The sequence below is a fragment of the Schistocerca serialis genome, unplaced genomic scaffold (assembly GCF_023864345.2).
Source record: "Schistocerca serialis cubense isolate TAMUIC-IGC-003099 unplaced genomic scaffold, iqSchSeri2.2 HiC_scaffold_1257, whole genome shotgun sequence".
Classification (NCBI taxonomy): Eukaryota; Metazoa; Arthropoda; class Insecta; order Orthoptera; family Acrididae; genus Schistocerca; species Schistocerca serialis.
In genome coordinates this window covers 140,845-165,134 of record NW_026047466.1, presented here as the reverse complement: position 1 = coordinate 165,134, position 24,290 = coordinate 140,845, and the positions used below count along the sequence as shown (strand labels likewise).

Here is a 24,290-nt window from a genome sequence, read left to right as displayed (position 1 = left end):
TCCTCTCTCTGGCTACAGTGCGCTGTTGTCCACAGTGGCACTGGCGTTGCCCATGGGGCTTCATGTAAGGCGACTGCACGTCGCTCGGCCAACAGCGGCCTACTGCAGACCGACACTTAAGACACACCAAATACAAATCGACATCGAGAGACAGGCCCTGTCATATGGCACTCGCGACGTATATGCTGAAATTGAATGTAAAGAATACGTCTTTTGTAGCGGGCGTCCCTCTACTGCAGTGTCACACATGACGAATAAAAAGGAAAACAGCAGAACGTCTGTGTAGGGCCATGTTTTTACCTACAGTGTCACTTGGCTGAATGTGTATAAGGCTCTGTGGCATCACTCAAACGCAGCCAAATTGTCACACTAGCTGTGTATCTCTAACAAAGTTGACGTATGTCCTCACCTCGGTGCCGGTTAGAACGATTTCGCCCCCGGGTGGGCTCGAACCACCAACCTTTCGGTTAACAGCCGAACGCGCTAGCCGATTGCGCCACGGAGGCCTTGACTTTCGCTCCCTTGTGCTCTGTATATCAACGCAATTCGTATACCTTCTGCAGGAATCTCGCAGAATGGTAGCATTTGCTTACGCCTCTTCACATGGATAACGTGCATGCACACTGTAGCGAGGCTCGTAAACGAATGACATCGCCAAGCATGACATTATACTACAAAATGCATACAAACCAATGTTCTGCCTATGCATTCAGAAAACCTCTGAGGCCAGTAGAATACTTGTCATAGGTTGTAGAACATCCCTTTCATTCAGTGTACTGCCATGTGTTAGATGCTGCTCGAGATAGCTCCGCTCCTTGCAGGAAGGTTTAAAAAATAAATGCCTTCTGTGAGGTTCGAACTCACGACCCCTGGTTTACGAGACCAGTGCTCTACCACTGAGCTAATAAGGCGGCAGCTTAGCGTTTGTGAGCTATCCCCAAATTGTTACTTCATCATACTGAATCTTGCAGCCCTCGACCAGATATCGGATTTGGCACACAGCTGCTGCTGGGGGTGTCCACATTGCCGTTTTCCAAATCTCTTGAATGTTTCGCCCTTACGATCGACGACGAGCGTCGGCCCACCAAAAGTTTGCGGTCTGCACAATCCTGACCTAGTGCACAGCTTGTGGGATAGCGTGGCTCGACTGCGAAATGCGCCTTTCGGCTCCTCTCTCTGGCTACAGTGCGCTGTTGTCCACAGTGGCACTGGCGTTGCCCATGGGGCTTCATGTAAGGCGACTGCACGTCGCTCGGCCAACAGCGGCCTACTGCAGACCGACACTTAAGACACACCAAATACAAATCGACATCGAGAGACAGGCCCTGTCATATGGCACTCGCGACGTATATGCTGAAATTGAATGTAAAGAATACGTCTTTTGTAGCGGGCGTCCCTCTACTGCAGTGTCACACATGACGAATAAAAAGGAAAACAGCAGAACGTCTGTGTAGGGCCATGTTTTTACCTACAGTGTCACTTGGCTGAATGTGTATAAGGCTCTGTGGCATCACTCAAACGCAGCCAAATTGTCACACTAGCTGTGTATCTCTAACAAAGTTGACGTATGTCCTCACCTCGGTGCCGGTTAGAACGATTTCGCCCCCGGGTGGGCTCGAACCACCAACCTTTCGGTTAACAGCCGAACGCGCTAGCCGATTGCGCCACGGAGGCCTTGACTTTCGCTCCCTTGTGCTCTGTATATCAACGCAATTCGTATACCTTCTGCAGGAATCTCGCAGAATGGTAGCATTTGCTTACGCCTCTTCACATGGATAACGTGCATGCACACTGTAGCGAGGCTCGTAAACGAATGACATCGCCAAGCATGACATTATACTACAAAATGCATACAAACCAATGTTCTGCCTATGCATTCAGAAAACCTCTGAGGCCAGTAGAATACTTGTCATAGGTTGTAGAACATCCCTTTCATTCAGTGTACTGCCATGTGTTAGATGCTGCTCGAGATAGCTCCGCTCCTTGCAGGAAGGTTTAAAAAATAAATGCCTTCTGTGAGGTTCGAACTCACGACCCCTGGTTTACGAGACCAGTGCTCTACCACTTTTTTTTTTTTTTTTTTTTTTTTTTTTTTTTTGTTTTTTTTTTTTTTTTATTTTTTTTGGGCCTCCCATCTCCCCATACAGCCCATCCATTCGCTCACCTTTTTTGCCTTCTTCGGCTAGCTTCGATGCTATACTCTTGTGATGCTATTTCACTGTAGATATTCTGAAATGTATAGTTGTTATATTTTGATTCCTTGGTGTTTGAAGTGATATTGAAAAAAAATTGTTTTTATTATTATGTTTTTTCTTTTTTATTGTTGTTTTTGTTTTATTTTTGTTGTTTTTTTGTTTTCTTTTTTTTTTTTTTTTTTTTTGTTTCTGTTAATATTGTTTATTTGATTTTACTGCATGCGGAGTTGCAGGGTGCCGACGTCATTCAAAGCTCGTCTTCTCGAAAGTTTGTTATGCCTTTGGCTTCCCCAAGCGATGGCTTGGACTAGTCTGATATATTCCATTTTTGCTGTGTGGTTTCCCAAGTCGCCTTCTCTTAGCTCCGAACGACTCAGGCGCCAAAACTGCGCTCTGCATACGAATGTGGAAAAGAGAAATGATGAAATCCATGTTGCCGCGGAATGAGTTGAAGAAGAAGGAAAGAAAAAAAAAAATGAAGAAATAAATCTTGTTTCATCTTCCCTCGTCGACGTCAAAGAAATAAAGAAGCAAGTAATGTTCGCAGTTGAGTGAAACGGATACATCTTCCATGTAAGTTTGCAAACATAAAACATAAACTAAAAACCCAGTGGACACCACGTCCAAACGAATGGTCAGCTTCACCATCCATGTTGGGAGAATGTAAATCAAATTCCTGCTGAATTAACGGAGACGAAGGGCTAGGTTAAACAGACATTTAAAACACCAAGCATGAACATTCCCAATCAGTGACTACTGCAGACACCATGAGTGTCGACTTTGTTCCTTTTCTTCTTTTTCGTTGTTTCATTGTTGTCGTTGGACATATTTGTTTTTTTTTTTATTTGTAATTTATTTATTGAGATTTTCATTTATATTTGAGAAGGTGGATATATACGTGGCCGTGGAAGAAACCTTACTGAATTCGTTTACAGGGTCGTGATTTGGAGCGCTAAGATATAATTTGCGAACTTTTGCCTATGTTTGACATCCTGCATTAGCAGTTGTGCCTGTGTGGCGAGGTATAATCTGTAGTCCAGGTATGAACGCCCCTCCTGGGCGCCAAGCAAGTGACATAGGGTGTGTCCAGCCAACCACGTCCAGGTGTTTGCCTTGGTTGTGGGGTAGTACGCGTCGTCGGGTTGGAGCACGGACGTAAGAGAGATGTGCCGTCGTGCCGTGCGGCAGATCAAAGCCATGGTCATTCTACACCATTCCCAAATAAGACTGTTCGCACCACAAACACATCTGTGTTGCAAAGTGTCGACAAGGCCGCACTCCCTACATTTGTCAGTAGCTGACAAATGTATTTTATGGAGTTTTTCGGCTGTGGGTAGAGTTTCATTAACAACTTTATACCACAGTGATCGAATACCGGTATCTAGCACTTTGTTATGTATAGTCTTCCAGATTAGAGCCCAGTCTTTAGAGGGATACTTCAGTTCCATGCGGTTGACCCTGCCTGTGTCGTTCAGTAGCCGGTAGAGGTTGGCAGTGGTAAGGTCACGTAGCGGGACTCTCGATTTCATTTGGAGATAACTACTTTCCAAAAGAAACATCCTAATGTGGTTTGCTTTGAAATGCGTTTCCCGAAGGTTGATGGGGATGTGCATAGTCTGAGGCTGAAATGTGCGTATGGCCATACTCAGCGCACTGTCAGGATATTCGTGGCAGAGCTGCAGTGTACGCCGGATCAAGAGTGCCTTACATTTGGTTTGAACATCCGTCAGGCCGAGGCCGCCTTTGTCTGGTGGGAGAGTGATGACATTGATGCCCACCTTGAAGATGTCACCCCTCCAGATGTACCAACCTACTGCCGACATAATTTTCCTCGCAACACTGTCGACCACAGGAAGTATTTGCCCGACATACCAAATTTTCGAGAGAATCATGGTATTAACGAAATGAACTCTCTGCAATAAGTCCTGTTCTCTGCCTTTATGATACTGTAAGCAGCCCCGAGACATAGCCAAAAGATGTTTCCAATTGTCTACCGTTGTTCGTTGGGGGCAACTGCTCATCTTGATACCAAGAAGTTTGAGAGTCGCACATCTTCTGTACGGCAAAGGGGCGTCTGTGCGAAATCCACTGCCTATAGGCAGGAGGCAAGTCTTTCCATAGTTTAGCTGAGAACCGGAGGCTCGCTCGTAATCGGTGATACTATTCCTAACGGCCGTGAGGTCTTGTTCCGAACGCACAATGACACCCACATCGTCGGCGTACGCAATGCATTTGAGGGTGCTGGAATACAGGTTTAAACCTGGAAGGTTACAATTCAGCATCCTTACAAGTGGCTCAATTGCGATCACGAAGAGACACATGGACATGGGACAGCCCTGTCTGATTGACCGCTGAATCGGAATCCGCCGGGTGAATTGACCATTGACGATGATCTGAGAAGTGGCCGAGGTGTACATGTTGCTGACCACTGCAGTAAAGCCGTCACCAAATCCTAAGTGGTTCATGGTGTGGAAGAGGTAGCGATGCAGGATCCGATCAAAGGCCTGACATTGATCTAAAGCCAAGATTGCTGCTTCCGGGCGTGTGATTGCAGTAAACGAAACGAGCTCCCTGTAATCGGCAAGACATTTAAAGATCGTGCGGCCCGGGACCGCTGCTGCCTGGCTGGGATGTATAATTTTGGCAAGGACATGTTTAAGTCTACCTGCTATGACGCGGGCCACAATCTTGTAGTCAGAGTTCAACAGGGAGATAGGGCGGAATTTGGCAATATCCTGATGGGGGTATTCTTTTGGGACCAAAACGATCAGGCTGTCATTGAAACCATCTGGTAACTGTTGGCCGGCGCGCAGTTCATTGCAGATGCAAACAAAACAATGTTCGAGGAGGTCCCAGAACTGCTTATAAAATTCAATCGGCAGACCATCAATGCCGGGCGATTTGTTGGCCTGAGCCCTGCTCAGTGCCTCCCGAATCTCCACCGCGGTGACATCACTGATCAACAATTGCCTGTCGTCCTCATCGAGCGTTGTCGGAAGATATGCATGCATCGCCGCGAATGCCGCATCATCGGCTGGTTGTGCTCTGTACAGTCGCTCGTAGTAGTCCGTTAGAGACTCCTTAATTTCAGCCTGGGTCGTCACAAAGGTACCGTCTTCAGTTCGTAAGCGGGTAATCAATTTTTGTCGTGCGCGGCGTTTCTCTGTCCCTAGGTGGAAGGCGGATGGTTGTTCGTCAGAAGTGCCGGCGCTATCTCGCGAACGGATTTTAACGCCTTCCATTTGCCTGCGTTTGAGGAGCGTCAACTTTGATTTGATCCGTTTAATCTGAAGAAATTGTTCCTGCGTGACATGTGCTTCAGAATACAAGTCACGGAGACAGCGAAAATAAAATTCAAAAGTCTCTTTCTGCATCCGGCTCCTGTCAGAACTATACGCCTTCAAACAACGAATAAGCCTAGGTTTTGCACAACGGCACCACCACTGCGTTACCGATGGGAATGTTGGTCGTCGACGTAAACAAATTTCCCAGGCTTCTTGTAGACGGTCTCGTAACTCCTGTTCCCTGAGAATACTGACGTTAAGTTTCCATCCTGTCCGACCACGGAAAGTTTGCTGGCGCGCCATACGAATGATACAATGGTAAGCTAAATGGTCGGAAAAATACAGGGGCCAGGTTTCCGAGGAAGATACCCGCTCTCGCAGGTTTTTCCCCACGTAGATCCTGTCGAGGCGGCTGGCCATTTGTGCAGTATGGTACGTGAAGCACCGTTGTTCCCCGTGTGTTATTTCCCACGTATCCTCCAGCTCTAATTGACGTACTGTTTCGCCGAGAGTAGCACATCCATTAAAGTTCGGCCATTGGTCCTTTGGCTTCAAAACACAATTAAAATCGCCTCCGATAACCACGTCCTCCCGGCTGCGGCGCAAAAGATATAATAAGTCAGTGGCAAAGAACTGAGCTCGTCTCGTTCTATTCTGATTCCCGGAAGGGGCATATACATTAACAAATCTAATGCCGTTGATAAGGCACGCTATACCCCTGCCATTTTCGAGTCGTTCAACGTCGGAGACGGCCACGCCCACTTTGGTTAATAGAGCGGTACCTGAAGAACTGTCTGGGGTGGTGTTTTTGAGTAATTGGTAGCCAGGAATGTCAGGCTGAAATTTATCATCGACCTCCTGCAACAGCACAATATCAGCATCGCAGCTGTATAAATAATCACGAAAGCTAGAGAGCTTCTGTACAGAAGTAATTCTATTAACGTTAATTGTAGCTAACTTATAATCCTGGTAGGATTGCATGAACTGCTAAATGTTGGCCGAAAGAGAAAAAAGCAAAGTAGATATGCAGAAGCACAGAAAATTATAACCTTTAGTAGGTATCAGATAGGTAATCATCGTCCCCCGTCGGGTGTTTTGAGGCAGGTCGTGTCGTACTTAAGTCGCCGACCGGTAATGCGGGTAAATTTCCTGGAGATGGCCCTACCACAGACAGGCTCTGATCCATTATTACATCGTCAGTGTCATCTGCCCAATTGACCACATGAACAGCGGCCACCTCGCCAATTGAGCCCTGATCATGTTGAGATTGATGTTCGGGGGTATCCCTGAGGTCCTCACGAGGGTGCTGTTCCTCGTTCGCAGCGACCTGGCCGTCACCAGCGGGGTGGGGCACGGAGACGTCCGAGACCTGTGGGGTCTCATGCAGCGGCTGTTCAGTGGGGTGGTCAAGAGAGACGTCAGGCAAGGAACGGGCAATTTGCGCCCCTTTTTCGCGCAAAGGTGGTGCGGTGTGGGCGGCATCTTTGTGGGCGATCCTCCTTTTCTTGTGTTTCTTGGGAGAAGTTTCGACTCTTTGAAGTTCTGCAGCCGACGAGGAAGAAGTGGAGTCCTGTGCAGGAGGAAGTGCATTCGGAACTGAAATGGGATCCATATTGCTGTTAACGCGGCGACCAGGGTGAGCTTCCTGGGAGTGAGCAACCTCTTGGTGGCTGTCTAAAGACGGAACCGCCGGGATGCTACTGGCCACCGGTACTTCTGTAGTAGGAACAGCGATGCCGGCCAGACTGGAAGTGTCCATTGGCGTATCTAGATCAGTGTCCGAAGCCCTGGGATCTGTGACCACGTCAGGTTGCACCGCCGCGGCCGTGGTCGAGCGGACTGCCGCTACATACGTGAGAGGCAGTGTCGACATCCTGTTAGTTGCCGTCCTTTCGCCAGGTGGTAATTGCGTCACTCGTCGCTGCATACACTGAGCGCGAACGTGATCAGTGGCACCACAACCTGCACAAGTTCTAGGTTGACCGTCGTACATAACGATCGCCCTGTATCCACAAATAGTGAGATATGACGGGATGTGTCTCTTCAACTCTATCTTGACCTGACGAACACCGTTCAAAACAGGGACTTTGAAAGACAACCACTTTTCGGCAACATTGCTAATGACCTTACCATAGCTGTCCAAAGCAGCGTTGATGTGTTCCGCGGGTACTTCAAACGGTAGTTCGAATATTCGAACGGTGCGGACACCAAACCCTGCATGAGACACGAGAACCTCTCCAACATTCCCATCACAATGCTCAAACTTCAAACGACCACTACAAGAGTCAATGATTTGTTCACAGATTTCGGCAGATTTAAACTTTATATAGGCAGTGCTGCTAACTATCGATAAATGGACTCCAAGAATGTCATCAAAGGATCGTTTCAAAGCTTCCTCAATCCACGATTCTAATTCAAACGATTTTGGTCTTGCATAGTTTGAATCAAACACAAACTTCAAAGTATCCCGTCGTGTTAAGTGACTCATGTTGGAATCCTAGACATAGTCCAAACAATAACACGTCACTGTGTACAGCAAAGGCGGCACTCACCACAACAGCCAGCAGCTGCGGCGACGTAAGCACCACACGTCCGCTCACCACGGCCGCCGAGGGCCGACTCTACCACTGAGCTAATAAGGCGGCAGCTTAGCGTTTGTGAGCTATCCCCAAATTGTTACTTCATCATACTGAATCTTGCAGCCCTCGACCAGATATCGAATTTGGCACACAGCTGCTGCTGGGGGTGTCCACATTGCCGTTTTCCAAATCTCTTGAATGTTTCGCCCTTACGATCGACGACGAGCGTCGGCCCACCAAAAGTTTGCGGTCTGCACAATCCTGACCTAGTGCACAGCTTGTGGGATAGCGTGGCTCGACTGCGAAATGCGCCTTTCGGCTCCTCTCTCTGGCTACAGTGCGCTGTTGTCCACAGTGGCACTGGCGTTGCCCATGGGGCTTCATGTAAGGCGACTGCACGTCGCTCGGCCAACAGCGGCCTACTGCAGACCGACACTTAAGACACACCAAATACAAATCGACATCGAGAGACAGGCCCTGTCATATGGCACTCGCGACGTATATGCTGAAATTGAATGTAAAGAATACGTCTTTTGTAGCGGGCGTCCCTCTACTGCAGTGTCACACATGACGAATAAAAAGGAAAACAGCAGAACGTCTGTGTAGGGCCATGTTTTTACCTACAGTGTCACTTGGCTGAATGTGTATAAGGCTCTGTGGCATCACTCAAACGCAGCCAAATTGTCACACTAGCTGTGTATCTCTAACAAAGTTGACGTATGTCCTCACCTCGGTGCCGGTTAGAACGATTTCGCCCCCGGGTGGGCTCGAACCACCAACCTTTCGGTTAACAGCCGAACGCGCTAGCCGATTGCGCCACGGAGGCCTTGACTTTCGCTCCCTTGTGCTCTGTATATCAACGCAATTCGTATACCTTCTGCAGGAATCTCGCAGAATGGTAGCATTTGCTTACGCCTCTTCACATGGATAACGTGCATGCACACTGTAGCGAGGCTCGTAAACGAATGACATCGCCAAGCATGACATTATACTACAAAATGCATACAAACCAATGTTCTGCCTATGCATTCAGAAAACCTCTGAGGCCAGTAGAATACTTGTCATAGGTTGTAGAACATCCCTTTCATTCAGTGTACTGCCATGTGTTAGATGCTGCTCGAGATAGCTCCGCTCCTTGCAGGAAGGTTTAAAAAATAAATGCCTTCTGTGAGGTTCGAACTCACGACCCCTGGTTTACGAGACCAGTGCTCTACCACTGAGCTAATAAGGCGGCAGCTTAGCGTTTGTGAGCTATCCCCAAATTGTTACTTCATCATACTGAATCTTGCAGCCCTCGACCAGATATCGAATTTGGCACACAGCTGCTGCTGGGGGTGTCCACATTGCCGTTTTCCAAATCTCTTGAATGTTTCGCCCTTACGATCGACGACGAGCGTCGGCCCACCAAAAGTTTGCGGTCTGCACAATCCTGACCTAGTGCACAGCTTGTGGGATAGCGTGGCTCGACTGCGAAATGCGCCTTTCGGCTCCTCTCTCTGGCTACAGTGCGCTGTTGTCCACAGTGGCACTGGCGTTGCCCATGGGGCTTCATGTAAGGCGACTGCACGTCGCTCGGCCAACAGCGGCCTACTGCAGACCGACACTTAAGACACACCAAATACAAATCGACATCGAGAGACAGGCCCTGTCATATGGCACTCGCGACGTATATGCTGAAATTGAATGTAAAGAATACGTCTTTTGTAGCGGGCGTCCCTCTACTGCAGTGTCACACATGACGAATAAAAAGGAAAACAGCAGAACGTCTGTGTAGGGCCATGTTTTTACCTACAGTGTCACTTGGCTGAATGTGTATAAGGCTCTGTGGCATCACTCAAACGCAGCCAAATTGTCACACTAGCTGTGTATCTCTAACAAAGTTGACGTATGTCCTCACCTCGGTGCCGGTTAGAACGATTTCGCCCCCGGGTGGGCTCGAACCACCAACCTTTCGGTTAACAGCCGAACGCGCTAGCCGATTGCGCCACGGAGGCCTTGACTTTCGCTCCCTTGTGCTCTGTATATCAACGCAATTCGTATACCTTCTGCAGGAATCTCGCAGAATGGTAGCATTTGCTTACGCCTCTTCACATGGATAACGTGCATGCACACTGTAGCGAGGCTCGTAAACGAATGACATCGCCAAGCATGACATTATACTACAAAATGCATACAAACCAATGTTCTGCCTATGCATTCAGAAAACCTCTGAGGCCAGTAGAATACTTGTCATAGGTTGTAGAACATCCCTTTCATTCAGTGTACTGCCATGTGTTAGATGCTGCTCGAGATAGCTCCGCTCCTTGCAGGAAGGTTTAAAAAATAAATGCCTTCTGTGAGGTTCGAACTCACGACCCCTGGTTTACGAGACCAGTGCTCTACCACTGAGCTAATAAGGCGGCAGCTTAGCGTTTGTGAGCTATCCCCAAATTGTTACTTCATCATACTGAATCTTGCAGCCCTCGACCAGATATCGAATTTGGCACACAGCTGCTGCTGGGGGTGTCCACATTGCCGTTTTCCAAATCTCTTGAATGTTTCGCCCTTACGATCGACGACGAGCGTCGGCCCACCAAAAGTTTGCGGTCTGCACAATCCTGACCTAGTGCACAGCTTGTGGGATAGCGTGGCTCGACTGCGAAATGCGCCTTTCGGCTCCTCTCTCTGGCTACAGTGCGCTGTTGTCCACAGTGGCACTGGCGTTGCCCATGGGGCTTCATGTAAGGCGACTGCACGTCGCTCGGCCAACAGCGGCCTACTGCAGACCGACACTTAAGACACACCAAATACAAATCGACATCGAGAGACAGGCCCTGTCATATGGCACTCGCGACGTATATGCTGAAATTGAATGTAAAGAATACGTCTTTTGTAGCGGGCGTCCCTCTACTGCAGTGTCACACATGACGAATAAAAAGGAAAACAGCAGAACGTCTGTGTAGGGCCATGTTTTTACCTACAGTGTCACTTGGCTGAATGTGTATAAGGCTCTGTGGCATCACTCAAACGCAGCCAAATTGTCACACTAGCTGTGTATCTCTAACAGAGTTGACGTATGTCCTCACCTCGGTGCCGGTTAGAACGATTTCGCCCCCGGGTGGGCTCGAACCACCAACCTTTCGGTTAACAGCCGAACGCGCTAGCCGATTGCGCCACGGAGGCCTTGACTTTGGCTCCCTTGTGCTCTGTATATCAACGCAATTCGTATACCTTCTGCAGCAATCTCGCAGAATGGTAGCATTTGCTTACGCCTCTTCACATGGATAACGTGCATGCACACTGTAGCGAGGCTCGTAAACGAATGACATCGCCAAGCATGACATTATACTACAAAATGCATGCAAACCAATGTTCTGCCTATGCATTCAGAAAACCTCTGAGGCCAGTAGAATACTTGTCATAGGTTGTAGAACATCCCTTTCATTCAGTGTACTGCCATGTGTTAGATGCTGCTCGAGATAGCTCCGCTCCTTGCAGGAAGGTTTAAAAAATGAATGCCTTCTGTGAGGTTCGAACTCACGACCCCTGGTTTACGAGACCAGTGCTTTACCACTGAGCTAAGAAGGCGGCAGCTTAGCGTTTGTGAGCTATCCCCAAATTGTTACTTCATCATACTGAATCTTGCAGCCCTCGACCAGATATCGGATTTGGCACACAGCTGCTGCTGGGGGTGTCCACATTGCCGTTTTCCAAATCTCTTGAATGTTTCGCCCTTACGATCGACGACGAGCGTCGGCCCACCAAAAGTTTGCGGTCTGCACAATCCTGACCTAGTGCACAGCTTGTGGGATAGCGTGGCTCGACTGCGAAATGCGCCTTTCGGCTCCTCTCTCTGGCTACAGTGCGCTGTTGTCCACAGTGGCACTGTCGTTGCCCATGGGGCTTCATGTAAGGCGACTGCACGTCGCTCGGCCAACAGCGGCCTACTGCAGACCGACACTTAAGACACACCAAATACAAATCGACATCGAGAGACAGGCCCTGTCATATGGCACTCGCGACGTATATGCTGAAATTGAATGTAAAGAATACGTCTTTTGTAGCGGGCGTCCCTCTACTGCAGTGTCACACATGACGAATAAAAAGGAAAACAGCAGAACGTCTGTGTAGGGCCATGTTTTTACCTACAGTGTCACTTGGCTGAATGTGTATAAGGCTCTGTGGCATCACTCAAACGCAGCCAAATTGTCACACTAGCTGTGTATCTCTAACAAAGTTGACGTATGTCCTCACCTCGGTGCCGGTTAGAACGATTTCGCCCCCGGGTGGGCTCGAACCACCAACCTTTCGGTTAACAGCCGAACGCGCTAGCCGATTGCGCCACGGAGGCCTTGACTTTCGCTCCCTTGTGCTCTGTATATCAACGCAATTCGTATACCTTCTGCAGGAATCTCGCAGAATGGTAGCATTTGCTTACGCCTCTTCACATGGATAACGTGCATGCACACTGTAGCGAGGCTCGTAAACGAATGACATCGCCAAGCATGACATTATACTACAAAATGCATACAAACCAATGTTCTGCCTATGCATTCAGAAAACCTCTGAGGCCAGTAGAATACTTGTCATAGGTTGTAGAACATCCCTTTCATTCAGTGTACTGCCATGTGTTAGATGCTGCTCGAGATAGCTCCGCTCCTTGCAGGAAGGTTTAAAACATAAATGCCTTCTGTGAGGTTCGAACTCACGACCCCTGGTTTACGAGACCAGTGCTCTACCACTGAGCTAATAAGGCGGCAGCTTAGCGTTTGTGAGCTATCCCCAAATTGTTACTTCATCATACTGAATCTTGCAGCCCTCGACCAGATATCGGATTTGGCACACAGCTGCTGCTGGGGGTGTCCACATTGCCGTTTTCCAAATCTCTTGAATGTTTCGCCCTTACGATCGACGACGAGCGTCGGCCCACCAAAAGTTTGCGGTCTGCACAATCCTGACCTAGTGCACAGCTTGTGGGATAGCGTGGCTCGACTGCGAAATGCGCCTTTCGGCTCCTCTCTCTGGCTACAGTGCGCTGTTGTCCACAGTGGCACTGTCGTTGCCCATGGGGCTTCATGTAAGGCGACTGCACGTCGCTCGGCCAACAGCGGCCTACTGCAGACCGACACTTAAGACACACCAAATACAAATCGACATCGAGAGACAGGCCCTGTCATATGGCACTCGCGACGTATATGCTGAAATTGAATGTAAAGAATACGTCTTTTGTAGCGGGCGTCCCTCTACTGCAGTGTCACACATGACGAATAAAAAGGAAAACAGCAGAACGTCTGTGTAGGGCCATGTTTTTACCTACAGTGTCACTTGGCTGAATGTGTATAAGGCTCTGTGGCATCACTCAAACGCAGCCAAATTGTCACACTAGCTGTGTATCTCTAACAAAGTTGACGTACGTCCTCACCTCGGTGCCGGTTAGAACGATTTCGCCCCCGGGTGGGCTCGAACCACCAACCTTTCGGTTAACAGCCGAACGCGCTAGCCGATTGCGCCACGGAGGCCTTGACTTTGGCTCCCTTGTGCTCTGTATATCAACGCAATTCGTATACCTTCTGCAGCAATCTCGCAGAATGGTAGCATTTGCTTACGCCTCTTCACATGGATAACGTGCATGCACACTGTAGCGAGGCTCGTAAACGAATGACATCGCCAAGCATGACATTATACTACAAAATGCATACAAACCAATGTTCTGCCTATGCATTCAGAAAACCTCTGAGGCCAGTAGAATACTTGTCATAGGTTGTAGAACATCCCTTTCATTCAGTGTACTGCCATGTGTTAGATGCTGCTCGAGATAGCTCCGCTCCTTGCAGGAAGGTTTAAAAAATGAATGCCTTCTGTGAGGTTCGAACTCACGACCCCTGGTTTACGAGACCAGTGCTTTACCACTGAGCTAAGAAGGCGGCAGCTTAGCGTTTGTGAGCTATCCCCAAATTGTTACTTCATCATACTGAATCTTGCAGCCCTCGACCAGATATCGGATTTGGCACACAGCTGCTGCTGGGGGTGTCCACATTGCCGTTTTCCAAATCTCTTGAATGTTTCGCCCTTACGATCGACGACGAGCGTCGGCCCACCAAAAGTTTGCGGTCTGCACAATCCTGACCTAGTGCACAGCTTGTGGGATAGCGTGGCTCGACTGCGAAATGCGCCTTTCGGCTCCTCTCTCTGGCTACAGTGCGCTGTTGTCCACAGTGGCACTGTCGTTGCCCATGGGGCTTCATGTAAGGCGACTGCACGTCGCTCGGCCAACAGCGGCCTACTGCAGACCGACACTTAAGACACACCAAATACAAATCGACATCGAGAGACAGGCCCTGTCATATGGCACTCGCGACGTATATGCTGAAATTGAATGTAAAGAATACGTCTTTTGTAGCGGGCGTCCCTCTACTGCAGTGTCACACATGACGAATAAAAAGGAAAACAGCAGAACGTCTGTGTAGGGCCATGTTTTTACCTACAGTGTCACTTGGCTGAATGTGTATAAGGCTCTGTGGCATCACTCAAACGCAGCCAAATTGTCACACTAGCTGTGTATCTCTAACAAAGTTGACGTATGTCCTCACCTCGGTGCCGGTTAGAACGATTTCGCCCCCGGGTGGGCTCGAACCACCAACCTTTCGGTTAACAGCCGAACGCGCTAGCCGATTGCGCCACGGAGGCCTTGACTTTCGCTCCCTTGTGCTCTGTATATCAACGCAATTCGTATACCTTCTGCAGGAATCTCGCAGAATGGTAGCATTTGCTTACGCCTCTTCACATGGATAACGTGCATGCACACTGTAGCGAGGCTCGTAAACGAATGACATCGCCAAGCATGACATTATACTACAAAATGCATACAAACCAATGTTCTGCCTATGCATTCAGAAAACCTCTGAGGCCAGTAGAATACTTGTCATAGGTTGTAGAACATCCCTTTCATTCAGTGTACTGCCATGTGTTAGATGCTGCTCGAGATAGCTCCGCTCCTTGCAGGAAGGTTTAAAAAATAAATGCCTTCTGTGAGGTTCGAACTCACGACCCCTGGTTTACGAGACCAGTGCTCTACCACTGAGCTAATAAGGCGGCAGCTTAGCGTTTGTGAGCTATCCCCAAATTGTTACTTCATCATACTGAATCTTGCAGCCCTCGACCAGATATCGGATTTGGCACACAGCTGCTGCTGGGGGTGTCCACATTGCCGTTTTCCAAATCTCTTGAATGTTTCGCCCTTACGATCGACGACGAGCGTCGGCCCACCAAAAGTTTGCGGTCTGCACAATCCTGACCTAGTGCACAGCTTGTGGGATAGCGTGGCTCGACTGCGAAATGCGCCTTTCGGCTCCTCTCTCTGGCTACAGTGCGCTGTTGTCCACAGTGGCACTGGCGTTGCCCATGGGGCTTCATGTAAGGCGACTGCACGTCGCTCGGCCAACAGCGGCCTACTGCAGACCGACACTTAAGACACACCAAATACAAATCGACATCGAGAGACAGGCCCTGTCATATGGCACTCGCGACGTATATGCTGAAATTGAATGTAAAGAATACGTCTTTTGTAGCGGGCGTCCCTCTACTGCAGTGTCACACATGACGAATAAAAAGGAAAACAGCAGAACGTCTGTGTAGGGCCATGTTTTTACCTACAGTGTCACTTGGCTGAATGTGTATAAGGCTCTGTGGCATCACTCAAACGCAGCCAAATTGTCACACTAGCTGTGTATCTCTAACAAAGTTGACGTATGTCCTCACCTCGGTGCCGGTTAGAACGATTTCGCCCCCGGGTGGGCTCGAACCACCAACCTTTCGGTTAACAGCCGAACGCGCTAGCCGATTGCGCCACGGAGGCCTTGACTTTCGCTCCCTTGTGCTCTGTATATCAACGCAATTCGTATACCTTCTGCAGGAATCTCGCAGAATGGTAGCATTTGCTTACGCCTCTTCACATGGATAACGTGCATGCACACTGTAGCGAGGCTCGTAAACGAATGACATCGCCAAGCATGACATTATACTACAAAATGCATACAAACCAATGTTCTGCCTATGCATTCAGAAAACCTCTGAGGCCAGTAGAATACTTGTCATAGGTTGTAGAACATCCCTTTCATTCAGTGTACTGCCATGTGTTAGATGCTGCTCGAGATAGCTCCGCTCCTTGCAGGAAGGTTTAAAAAATAAATGCCTTCTGTGAGGTTCGAACTCACGACCCCTGGTTTACGAGACCAGTGCTCTACCACTGAGCTAATAAGGCGGCAGCTTAGCGTTTGTGAGCTATCCCCAAATTGTTACTTCATCATACTGAATCTTGCAGCCCTCGACCAGATATCGAATTTGGCACACAGCTGCTGCTGGGGGTGTCCACATTGCCGTTTTCCAAATCTCTTGAATGTTTCGCCCTTACGATCGACGACGAGCGTCGGCCCACCAAAAGTTTGCGGTCTGCACAATCCTGACCTAGTGCACAGCTTGTGGGATAGCGTGGCTCGACTGCGAAATGCGCCTTTCGGCTCCTCTCTCTGGCTACAGTGCGCTGTTGTCCACAGTGGCACTGTCGTTGCCCATGGGGCTTCATGTAAGGCGACTGCACGTCGCTCGGCCAACAGCGGCCTACTGCAGACCGACACTTAAGACACACCAAATACAAATCGACATCGAGAGACAGGCCCTGTCATATGGCACTCGCGACGTATATGCTGAAATTGAATGTAAAGAATACGTCTTTTGTAGCGGGCGTCCCTCTACTGCAGTGTCACACATGACGAATAAAAAGGAAAACAGCAGAACGTCTGTGTAGGGCCATGTTTTTACCTACAGTGTCACTTGGCTGAATGTGTATAAGGCTCTGTGGCATCACTCAAACGCAGCCAAATTGTCACACTAGCTGTGTATCTCTAACAAAGTTGACGTATGTCCTCACCTCGGTGCCGGTTAAAACGATTTTGCCCCCGGGTGGGCTCGAACCACCAACCTTTCGGTTAACAGCCGAACGCGCTAGCCGATTGCGCCACGGAGGCCTTCACTTTGGCTCCCTTGTGCTCTGTATATCAACGCAATTCGTATACCTTCTGCAGGAATCTCGCAGAATGGTAGCATTTGCTTACGCCTCTTCACATGGATAACGTGCATGCACACTGTAGCGAGGCTCGTAAACGAATGACATCGCCAAGCATGACATTATACTACAAAATGCATACAAACCAATGTTCTGCCTATGCATTCAGAAAACCTCTGAGGCCAGTAGAATACTTGTCATAGGTTGTAGAACATCCCTTTCATTCAGTGTACTGCCATGTGTTAGATGCTGCTCGAGATAGCTCCGCTCCTTGCAGGAAGGTTTAAAAAATAAATGCCTTCTGTGAGGTTCGAACTCACGACCCCTGGTTTACGAGACCAGTGCTCTACCACTGAGCTAATAAGGCGGCAGCTTAGCGTTTGTGAGCTATCCCCAAATTGTTACTTCATCATACTGAATCTTGCAGCCCTCGACCAGATATCGAATTTGGCACACAGCTGCTGCTGGGGGTGTCCACATTGCCGTTTTCCAAATCTCTTGAATGTTTCGCCCTTACGATCGACGACGAGCGTCGGCCCACCAAAAGTTTGCGGTCTGCACAATCCTGACCTAGTGCACAGCTTGTGGGATAGCGTGGCTCGACTGCGAAATGCGCCTTTCGGCTCCTCTCTCTGGCTACAGTGCGCTGTTGTCCACAGTGGCACTGTCGTTGCCCATGGGGCTTCATGTAAGGCGACTGCACGTCGCTCGGCCAACAGCGGCCTACTGCAGACCGACACTTAAGACACACCAAATACAAATCGACATCGAGAGACAGGCCCTGTCATATGGCACTCGCGACGTATATGCTGAAATTGAATGTAAAGAATACGTCTTTTGTAGCGGGCGTCCCTCTACTGCAGTGTCACACATGACGAATAAAAAGGAAAACAGCAGAACGTCTGTGTAGGGCCATGTTTTTACCTACAGTGTCACTTGGCTGAATGTGTATAAGGCTCTGTGGCATCACTCAAACGCAGCCAAATTGTCACACTAGCTGTGTATCTCTAACAAAGTTGACGTATGTCCTCACCTCGGTGCCGGTTAAAACGATTTTGCCCCCGGGTGGGCTCGAACCACCAACCTTTCGGTTAACAGCCGAACGCGCTAGCCGATTGCGCCACGGAGGCCTTCACTTTGGCTCCCTTGTGCTCTGTATATCAACGCAATTCGTATACCTTCTGCAGGAATCTCGCAGAATGGTAGCATTTGCTTACGCCTCTTCACATGGATAACGTGCATGCACACTGTAGCGAGGCTCGTAAACGAATGACATCGCCAAGCATGACATTATACTACAAAATGCATACAAACCAATGTTCTGCCTATGCATTCAGAAAACCTCTGAGGCCAGTAGAATACTTGTCATAGGTTGTAGAACATCCCTTTCATTCAGTGTACTGCCATGTGTTAGATGCTGCTCGAGATAGCTCCGCTCCTTGCAGGAAGGTTTAAAAAATAAATGCCTTCTGTGAGGTTCGAACTCACGACCCCTGGTTTACGAGACCAGTGCTCTACCACTGAGCTAATAAGGCGGCAGCTTAGCGTTTGTGAGCTATCCCCAAATTGTTACTTCATCATACTGAATCTTGCAGCCCTCGACCAGATATCGAATTTGGCACACAGCTGCTGCTGGGGGTGTCCACATTGCCGTTTTCCAAATCTCTTGAATGTTTCGCCCTTACGATCGACGACGAGCGTCGGCCCACCAAAAGTTTGCGGTCTGCACAATCCTGACCTAGTGCACAGCTTGTGGGATAGCGTGGCTCGACTGCGAAATGCGCCTTTCGGCTCCTCTCTCTGGCTACAGTGCGCTGTTGTCCACAGTGGCACTGTCGTTGCCCATGGGGCTTCATGTAAGGCGACTGCACGTCGCTCGGCCAACAGCGGCCTACTGCAGACCGACACTTAAGACACACCAAATACAAATCGACATCGAGAGACAGGCCCTGTCATATGGCACTCGCGACGTATATGCTGAAATTGAATGTAAAGAATACGTCTTTTGTAGCGGGCGTCCCTCTACTGCAGTGTCACACATGACGAATAAAAAGGAAAACAGCAGAACGTCTGTGTAGGGCCATGTTTTTACCTACAGTGTCACTTGGCTGAATGTGTATAAGGCTCTGTGGCATCACTCAAACGCAGCCAAATTGTCACACTAGCTGTGTATCTCTAACAAAGTTGACGTATGTCCTCACCTCGGTGCCGGTTAAAATGATTTCGCCCCCGGGTGGGCTCGAACCACCAACCTTTCGGTTAACAGCCGAACGCGCTAGCCGATTGCGCCACGGAGGCCTTCACTTTGGCTCCCTTGTGCTCTGTATATCAACGCAATTCGTATACCTTCTGCAGGAATCTCGCAGAATGGTAGCATTTGCTTACGCCTCTTCACATGGATAACGTGCATGCACACTGTAGCGAGGCTCGTAAACGAATGACATCGCCAAGCATGACATTATACTACAAAATGCATACAAACCAATGTTCTGCCTATGCATTCAGAAAACCTCTGAGGCCAGTAGAATACTTGTCATAGGTTGTAGAACATCCCTTTCATTCAGTGTACTGCCATGTGTTAAATGCTGCTCGAGATAGCTCCGCTCCTTGCAGGAAGGTTTAAGAAATGAATGCCTTCTGTGAGGTTCGAACTCACGACCCCTGGTTTACGAGACCAGTGCTCTACCACTGAGCTAAGAAGGCGGCATCTTAGCGTTTGTGAGCTATCCCCAAATTGTTACTTCGTCATACTGAATCTTGCAGCCCTCGACCAGATATCGGATTTGGCACACAGCTGCTGCTGGGGGTGTCCACATTGCCGTTTTCCAAATCTCTTGAATGTTTCGCCCTTACGATCGACGACGAGCGTCGGCCCACCAAAAGTTTGCGGTCTGCACAATCCTGACCTAGTGCACAGCTTGTGGGATAGCGTGGCTCGACTGCGAAATGCGCCTTTCGGCTCCTCTCTCTGGCTACAGTGCGCTGTTGTCCACAGTGGCACTGGCGTTGCCCATGGGGCTTCATGTAAGGCGACTGCACGTCGCTCGGCCAACAGCGGCCTACTGCAGACCGACACTTAAGACACACCAAATACAAATCGACATCGAGAGACAGGCCCTGTCATATGGCACTCGCGACGTGTATGCTGAAATTGAATGTAAAGAATACGTCTTTTGTAGCGGGCGTCCCTCTACTGCAGTGTCACACATGACGAATAAAAAGGAAAACAGCAGAACGTCTGTGTAGGGCCATGTTTTTACCTACAGTGTCACTTGGCTGAATGTGTATAAGGCTCTGTGGCATCACTCAAACGCAGCCAAATTGTCACACTAGCTGTGTATCTCTAACAAAGTTGACGTATGTCCTCACCTCGGTGCCGGTTAGAACGATTTCGCCCCCGGGTGGGCTCGAACCACCAACCTTTCGGTTAACAGCCGAACGCGCTAGCCGATTGCGCCACGGAGGCCTTGACTTTCGCTCCCTTGTGCTCTGTATATCAACGCAATTCGTATACCTTCTGCAGGAATCTCGCAGAATGGTAGCATTTGCTTACGCCTCTTCACATGGATAACGTGCATGCACACTGTAGCGAGGCTCGTAAACGAATGACATCGCCAAGCATGACATTATACTACAAAATGCATACAAACCAATGTTCTGCCTATGCATTCAGAAAACCTCTGAGGCCAGTAGAATACTTGTCATAGGTTGTAGAACATCCCTTTCATTCAGTGTACTGCCATGTGTTAGATGCTGCTCGAGATAGCTCCGCTCCTTGCAGGAAGGTTTAAAAAATAAATGCCTTCTGTGAGGTTCGAACTCACGACCCCTGGTTTACGAGACCAGTGCTCTACCACTGAGCTAATAAGGCGGCAGCTTAGCGTTTGTGAGCTATCCCCAAATTGTTACTTCATCATACTGAATCTTGCAGCCCTCGACCAGATATCGGATTTGGCACACAGCTGCTGCTGGGGGTGTCCACATTGCCGTTTTCCAAATCTCTTGAATGTTTCGCCCTTACGATCGACGACGAGCGTCGGCCCACCAAAAGTTTGCGGTCTGCACAATCCTGACCTAGTGCACAGCTTGTGGGATAGCGTGGCTCGACTGCGAAATGCGCCTTTCGGCTCCTCTCTCTGGCTACAGTGCGCTGTTGTCCACAGTGGCACTGGCGTTGCCCATGGGGCTTCATGTAAGGCGACTGCACGTCGCTCGGCCAACAGCGGCCTACTGCAGACCGACACTTAAGACACACCAAATACAAATCGACATCGAGAGACAGGCCCTGTCATATGGCACTCGCGACGTATATGCTGAAATTGAATGTAAAGAATACGTCTTTTGTAGCGGGCGTCCCTCTACTGCAGTGTCACACATGACGAATAAAAAGGAAAACAGCAGAACGTCTGTGTAGGGCCATGTTTTTACCTACAGTGTCACTTGGCTGAATGTGTATAAGGCTCTGTGGCATCACTCAAACGCAGCCAAATTGTCACACTAGCTGTGTATCTCTAACAAAGTTGACGTATGTCCTCACCTCGGTGCCGGTTAAAACGATTTCGCCCCCGGGTGGGCTCGAACCACCAACCTTTCGGTTAACAGCCGAACGCGCTAGCCGATTGCGCCACGGAGGCCTTCACTTTGGCTCCCTTGTGCTCTGTATATCAACGCAATTCGTATACCTTCTGCAGCAATCTCGCAGAATGGTAGCATTTGCTTACGCCTCTTCACATGGATAACGTGCATGCACACTGTAGCGAGGCTCGTAAACGAATGACATCGCCAAGCATGACATTATACTACAAAATGCATACAAACCAATGTTCTGCCTATGCATTCAGAAAACCTCTGAGGCCAGTAGAATACTTGTCATAGGTTGTAGAACATCCCTTTCATTCAGTGTACTGCCATGTGTTAAATGCTGCTCGAGATAGCTCCGCTCCTTGCAGGAAGGTTTAAGAAATGAATGCCTTCTGTGAGGTTCGAACTCACGACCCCTGGTTTACGAGACCAGTGCTCTACCACTGAGCTAAGAAGGCGGCATCTTAGCGTTTGTGAGCTATCCCCAAATTGTTACTTCGTCATACTGAATCTTGCAGCCCTCGACCAGATATCGGATTTGGCACACAGCTGCTGCTGGGGGTGTCCACATTGCCGTTTTCCAAATCTCTTGAATGTTTCGCCCTTACGATCGACGACGAGCGTCGGCCCACCAAAAGTTTGCGGTCTGCACAATCCTGACCTAGTGCACAGCTTGTGGGATAGCGTGGCTCGACTGCGAAATGCGCCTTTCGGCTCCTCTCTCTGGCTACAGTGCGCTGTTGTCCACAGTGGCACTGGCGTTGCCCATGGGGCTTCATGTAAGGCGACTGCACGTCGCTCGGCCAACAGCGGCCTACTGCAGACCGACACTTAAGACACACCAAATACAAATCGACATCGAGAGACAGGCCCTGTCATATGGCACTCGCGACGTGTATGCTGAAATTGAATGTAAAGAATACGTCTTTTGTAGCGGGCGTCCCTCTACTGCAGTGTCACACATGACGAATAAAAAGGAAAACAGCAGAACGTCTGTGTAGGGCCATGTTTTTACCTACAGTGTCACTTGGCTGAATGTGTATAAGGCTCTGTGGCATCACTCAAACGCAGCCAAATTGTCACACTAGCTGTGTATCTCTAACAAAGTTCACGTATGTCCTCACCTCGGTGCCGGTTAGAACGATTTCGCCCCCGGGTGGGCTCGAACCACCAACCTTTCGGTTAACAGCCGAACGCGCTAGCCGATTGCGCCACGGAGGCCTTGACTTTCGCTCCCTTGTGCTCTGTATATCAACGCAATTCGTATACCTTCTGCAGGAATCTCGCAGAATGGTAGCATTTGCTTACGCCTCTTCACATGGATAACGTGCATGCACACTGTAGCGAGGCTCGTAAACGAATGACATCGCCAAGCATGACATTATACTACAAAATGCATACAAACCAATGTTCTGCCTATGCATTCAGAAAACCTCTGAGGCCAGTAGAATACTTGTCATAGGTTGTAGAACATCCCTTTCATTCAGTGTACTGCCATGTGTTAGATGCTGCTCGAGATAGCTCCGCTCCTTGCAGGAAGGTTTAAAAAATAAATGCCTTCTGTGAGGTTCGAACTCACGACCCCTGGTTTACGAGACCAGTGCTCTACCACTGAGCTAATAAGGCGGCAGCTTAGCGTTTGTGAGCTATCCCCAAATTGTTACTTCATCATACTGAATCTTGCAGCCCTCGACCAGATATCGGATTTGGCACACAGCTGCTGCTGGGGGTGTCCACATTGCCGTTTTCCAAATCTCTTGAATGTTTCGCCCTTACGATCGACGACGAGCGTCGGCCCACCAAAAGTTTGCGGTCTGCACAATCCTGACCTAGTGCACAGCTTGTGGGATAGCGTGGCTCGACTGCGAAATGCGCCTTTCGGCTCCTCTCTCTGGCTACAGTGCGCTGTTGTCCACAGTGGCACTGGCGTTGCCCATGGGGCTTCATGTAAGGCGACTGCACGTCGCTCGGCCAACAGCGGCCTACTGCAGACCGACACTTAAGACACACCAAATACAAATCGACATCGAGAGACAGGCCCTGTCATATGGCACTCGCGACGTATATGCTGAAATTGAATGTAAAGAATACGTCTTTTGTAGCGGGCGTCCCTCTACTGCAGTGTCACACATGACGAATAAAAAGGAAAACAGCAGAACGTCTGTGTAGGGCCATGTTTTTACCTACAGTGTCACTTGGCTGAATGTGTATAAGGCTCTGTGGCATCACTCAAACGCAGCCAAATTGTCACACTAGCTGTGTATCTCTAACAAAGTTGACGTATGTCCTCACCTCGGTGCCGGTTAAAACGATTTCGCCCCCGGGTGGGCTCGAACCACCAACCTTTCGGTTAACAGCCGAACGCGCTAGCCGATTGCGCCACGGAGGCCTTCACTTTGGCTCCCTTGTGCTCTGTATATCAACGCAATTCGTATACCTTCTGCAGCAATCTCGCAGAATGGTAGCATTTGCTTACGCCTCTTCACATGGATAACGTGCATGCACACTGTAGCGAGGCTCGTAAACGAATGACATCGCCAAGCATGACATTATACTACAAAATGCATACAAACCAATGTTCTGCCTATGCATTCAGAAAACCTCTGAGGCC

The 24,290-nt window shown here is 49.2% G+C and overlaps 30 non-coding genes across 30 annotated transcripts; all 30 read right to left on the bottom strand.

The window, feature by feature from the left end:
* Positions 1-432: 432 nt before the first annotated feature.
* On the bottom strand, positions 433-506 carry Trnan-guu (transfer RNA asparagine (anticodon GUU)). The gene has a single exon. It is a non-coding gene; the product is annotated as a tRNA-Asn (tRNA).
* Positions 507-839: 333 nt separating this feature from the next.
* Positions 840-911, bottom strand: Trnat-cgu (transfer RNA threonine (anticodon CGU)). Its single transcript has one exon. It is a non-coding gene; the product is annotated as a tRNA-Thr (tRNA).
* Positions 912-1,600: 689 nt separating this feature from the next.
* Positions 1,601-1,674, bottom strand: Trnan-guu (transfer RNA asparagine (anticodon GUU)). The gene has a single exon. It is a non-coding gene; the product is annotated as a tRNA-Asn (tRNA).
* A 7,136-nt stretch (positions 1,675-8,810) lies between these two features.
* Positions 8,811-8,884, bottom strand: Trnan-guu (transfer RNA asparagine (anticodon GUU)). The gene has a single exon. It is a non-coding gene; the product is annotated as a tRNA-Asn (tRNA).
* A 333-nt stretch (positions 8,885-9,217) lies between these two features.
* On the bottom strand, positions 9,218-9,289 carry Trnat-cgu (transfer RNA threonine (anticodon CGU)). The gene has a single exon. It is a non-coding gene; the product is annotated as a tRNA-Thr (tRNA).
* Positions 9,290-9,978: 689 nt separating this feature from the next.
* Positions 9,979-10,052, bottom strand: Trnan-guu (transfer RNA asparagine (anticodon GUU)). Its single transcript has one exon. It is a non-coding gene; the product is annotated as a tRNA-Asn (tRNA).
* A 333-nt stretch (positions 10,053-10,385) lies between these two features.
* On the bottom strand, positions 10,386-10,457 carry Trnat-cgu (transfer RNA threonine (anticodon CGU)). The gene has a single exon. It is a non-coding gene; the product is annotated as a tRNA-Thr (tRNA).
* A 689-nt stretch (positions 10,458-11,146) lies between these two features.
* Positions 11,147-11,220, bottom strand: Trnan-guu (transfer RNA asparagine (anticodon GUU)). Its single transcript has one exon. It is a non-coding gene; the product is annotated as a tRNA-Asn (tRNA).
* A 333-nt stretch (positions 11,221-11,553) lies between these two features.
* Trnat-cgu (transfer RNA threonine (anticodon CGU)) lies at positions 11,554-11,625 on the bottom strand. Its single transcript has one exon. It is a non-coding gene; the product is annotated as a tRNA-Thr (tRNA).
* A 689-nt stretch (positions 11,626-12,314) lies between these two features.
* Positions 12,315-12,388, bottom strand: Trnan-guu (transfer RNA asparagine (anticodon GUU)). Its single transcript has one exon. It is a non-coding gene; the product is annotated as a tRNA-Asn (tRNA).
* Positions 12,389-12,721: 333 nt separating this feature from the next.
* On the bottom strand, positions 12,722-12,793 carry Trnat-cgu (transfer RNA threonine (anticodon CGU)). The gene has a single exon. It is a non-coding gene; the product is annotated as a tRNA-Thr (tRNA).
* Positions 12,794-13,482: 689 nt separating this feature from the next.
* Positions 13,483-13,556, bottom strand: Trnan-guu (transfer RNA asparagine (anticodon GUU)). Its single transcript has one exon. It is a non-coding gene; the product is annotated as a tRNA-Asn (tRNA).
* A 333-nt stretch (positions 13,557-13,889) lies between these two features.
* Trnat-cgu (transfer RNA threonine (anticodon CGU)) lies at positions 13,890-13,961 on the bottom strand. Its single transcript has one exon. It is a non-coding gene; the product is annotated as a tRNA-Thr (tRNA).
* Positions 13,962-14,650: 689 nt separating this feature from the next.
* On the bottom strand, positions 14,651-14,724 carry Trnan-guu (transfer RNA asparagine (anticodon GUU)). The gene has a single exon. It is a non-coding gene; the product is annotated as a tRNA-Asn (tRNA).
* Positions 14,725-15,057: 333 nt separating this feature from the next.
* Trnat-cgu (transfer RNA threonine (anticodon CGU)) lies at positions 15,058-15,129 on the bottom strand. The gene has a single exon. It is a non-coding gene; the product is annotated as a tRNA-Thr (tRNA).
* A 689-nt stretch (positions 15,130-15,818) lies between these two features.
* Trnan-guu (transfer RNA asparagine (anticodon GUU)) lies at positions 15,819-15,892 on the bottom strand. Its single transcript has one exon. It is a non-coding gene; the product is annotated as a tRNA-Asn (tRNA).
* A 333-nt stretch (positions 15,893-16,225) lies between these two features.
* Positions 16,226-16,297, bottom strand: Trnat-cgu (transfer RNA threonine (anticodon CGU)). Its single transcript has one exon. It is a non-coding gene; the product is annotated as a tRNA-Thr (tRNA).
* Positions 16,298-16,986: 689 nt separating this feature from the next.
* Positions 16,987-17,060, bottom strand: Trnan-guu (transfer RNA asparagine (anticodon GUU)). Its single transcript has one exon. It is a non-coding gene; the product is annotated as a tRNA-Asn (tRNA).
* A 333-nt stretch (positions 17,061-17,393) lies between these two features.
* Trnat-cgu (transfer RNA threonine (anticodon CGU)) lies at positions 17,394-17,465 on the bottom strand. The gene has a single exon. It is a non-coding gene; the product is annotated as a tRNA-Thr (tRNA).
* Positions 17,466-18,154: 689 nt separating this feature from the next.
* Trnan-guu (transfer RNA asparagine (anticodon GUU)) lies at positions 18,155-18,228 on the bottom strand. The gene has a single exon. It is a non-coding gene; the product is annotated as a tRNA-Asn (tRNA).
* A 333-nt stretch (positions 18,229-18,561) lies between these two features.
* On the bottom strand, positions 18,562-18,633 carry Trnat-cgu (transfer RNA threonine (anticodon CGU)). The gene has a single exon. It is a non-coding gene; the product is annotated as a tRNA-Thr (tRNA).
* A 689-nt stretch (positions 18,634-19,322) lies between these two features.
* On the bottom strand, positions 19,323-19,396 carry Trnan-guu (transfer RNA asparagine (anticodon GUU)). Its single transcript has one exon. It is a non-coding gene; the product is annotated as a tRNA-Asn (tRNA).
* A 333-nt stretch (positions 19,397-19,729) lies between these two features.
* On the bottom strand, positions 19,730-19,801 carry Trnat-cgu (transfer RNA threonine (anticodon CGU)). Its single transcript has one exon. It is a non-coding gene; the product is annotated as a tRNA-Thr (tRNA).
* A 689-nt stretch (positions 19,802-20,490) lies between these two features.
* Trnan-guu (transfer RNA asparagine (anticodon GUU)) lies at positions 20,491-20,564 on the bottom strand. The gene has a single exon. It is a non-coding gene; the product is annotated as a tRNA-Asn (tRNA).
* A 333-nt stretch (positions 20,565-20,897) lies between these two features.
* On the bottom strand, positions 20,898-20,969 carry Trnat-cgu (transfer RNA threonine (anticodon CGU)). The gene has a single exon. It is a non-coding gene; the product is annotated as a tRNA-Thr (tRNA).
* Positions 20,970-21,658: 689 nt separating this feature from the next.
* Trnan-guu (transfer RNA asparagine (anticodon GUU)) lies at positions 21,659-21,732 on the bottom strand. Its single transcript has one exon. It is a non-coding gene; the product is annotated as a tRNA-Asn (tRNA).
* Positions 21,733-22,065: 333 nt separating this feature from the next.
* Trnat-cgu (transfer RNA threonine (anticodon CGU)) lies at positions 22,066-22,137 on the bottom strand. Its single transcript has one exon. It is a non-coding gene; the product is annotated as a tRNA-Thr (tRNA).
* A 689-nt stretch (positions 22,138-22,826) lies between these two features.
* On the bottom strand, positions 22,827-22,900 carry Trnan-guu (transfer RNA asparagine (anticodon GUU)). The gene has a single exon. It is a non-coding gene; the product is annotated as a tRNA-Asn (tRNA).
* A 333-nt stretch (positions 22,901-23,233) lies between these two features.
* Trnat-cgu (transfer RNA threonine (anticodon CGU)) lies at positions 23,234-23,305 on the bottom strand. Its single transcript has one exon. It is a non-coding gene; the product is annotated as a tRNA-Thr (tRNA).
* A 689-nt stretch (positions 23,306-23,994) lies between these two features.
* Trnan-guu (transfer RNA asparagine (anticodon GUU)) lies at positions 23,995-24,068 on the bottom strand. Its single transcript has one exon. It is a non-coding gene; the product is annotated as a tRNA-Asn (tRNA).
* Between the last annotated feature and the right edge of the window lie 222 nt (positions 24,069-24,290).